Source organism: Austrofundulus limnaeus, unplaced genomic scaffold, assembly GCF_001266775.1.
Source record: "Austrofundulus limnaeus strain Quisiro unplaced genomic scaffold, Austrofundulus_limnaeus-1.0 Scaffold22, whole genome shotgun sequence".
In the NCBI taxonomy this organism is placed as follows: domain Eukaryota; kingdom Metazoa; phylum Chordata; class Actinopteri; order Cyprinodontiformes; family Rivulidae; genus Austrofundulus; species Austrofundulus limnaeus.
This window is the reverse complement of record NW_013952424.1, coordinates 2,269,783-2,271,328: the sequence shown is the minus strand read 5'-3', so window position 1 is coordinate 2,271,328 and position 1,546 is coordinate 2,269,783. Positions and strand designations below refer to the sequence as shown.

Sequence of the window (1,546 nt, the reverse complement as noted above, 5' to 3'; positions counted from 1 at the left end):
TTTTCTTTTTTTTTTTTTTTTTTTTTTTTTTTTTTTTTTTTTTTTGACAACGTGGATCTGAAAATATTCTTCGTAGCTTAACCAGGAGGAGGGGGATGACGCTGGACTTCACTTTTGTGATGAAGTTACAGAGTTTTAAAGTTGCGAAAAATGTCAAGGCGTACTTGAAAGCCTCAGAAGGCTTTTGTGAAAATAATCCCGAAATGCAACAAAGCTGCTAAAGCTAAATGCTAACGGTTGCTCCCACATGTCTGCGAGTCATGTGGTTCACCACAACAGTTTCATTATTTACTCGTAATTGCTAACTTTCGTGTTAATTCATCACTTATTAAGATGTTCGTTATGTACAAGTCATATCATTGCCAGATTAGGCTAAATAAGTGACAAATACTGACAGGAAAATGTACTCCATTCAACATGCTAACCTAGTTGTGACGACCAAATTATCATTTATTTTATTCATTGTTGCCAAAATGACACGTATTTAGTTTTATTAAAAGTGCACACTAGTTTTTTTTATGTATAACACAATTTAAGAATTCGTGGTTAAGTGATTTGCACGTGCTCCAGACTTCTGATTTTATTACCAAACTTGCTTCAAAACTTCCCTAAAATAAGCCAGTTTTATCCCCCAGAAATGTAACCTGTCGTGTTGAGAAATTTGATACTTTTTAATAATGTATGTTGACCCCATCTTCAATTCGGCGTGGCTCAAACAAATAAAATATACCTAATTGTCAAAAATATTTTAACATTTGCATGTGCATTATTTGCTGTTTTGGTCATTCGCATATCCAAAAACAGTTATGTTAGTTAAGAGTTAAAATTAAGTAAGAAGATCAAATAAATGTGCTAAAGATTACGTCTTGTTCCCCAAACCAGACAGGTTCTTAAATGCAATGGATGCTAAGGGCTGTAAAGGATAATGCAACACAGATAGATGCTGCGTTCACGCACCGCTGAAACAACACATCCCTCCGTAGTATACAGACGATCATGTTTTGTTATCTGCTCTTGTGCAGTGCCAGTACCTAATGTTTGCTAGTTGCTGATAATCTAATCTAGGTCACTAGGCTAGTAATGCACGAGTCAAGGTATAGCTGTTTATATTTTTTTTCCTGCAGCTTTTTAAAGCAACACGCTTTTAAACTTTATTTAAAATATTCTAGTTTTTACTAACAGCTTGCGCTGTTTGGTGCAATGAGTGGTGCGTTTATGTGTTAGTAGGTCATACGGCCGTGTCTTGCTTTCCAGTGCATGATTCACTTTGTATTTTGGAAAAACAAAAAAAGGTTTATTTTTGATTTCAAAAAAATCAAAATTATGCAGCAGCAGAAAATTGGTTATTTATTTTGGTTTTCTGATTGTATATTCTCAATTTATGTGGGAAGCATCCCAGTTAGTTAATATGGTTACTCATACAGGTGCTGGTCATAAAATTAGAATATCATGAAAAAGTAGATTTATTTCAGTAATTCCATTTAAAAAGTGAAACTTGTATATTATATTTCAAATGTTTATTTCGTTTAATTTTGATGATTACAAA

The 1,546-nt window shown here is 33.3% G+C and overlaps 1 protein-coding gene across 4 annotated transcripts in view; it reads left to right on the top strand.

The window, feature by feature from the left end:
- impdh1b (IMP (inosine 5'-monophosphate) dehydrogenase 1b) overlaps window positions 1–1,546 on the top strand; it is a 23,270-nt gene that overhangs the window by 3,830 nt on the left and 17,894 nt on the right. The gene's annotated exons all lie outside the window — the stretch shown is intronic.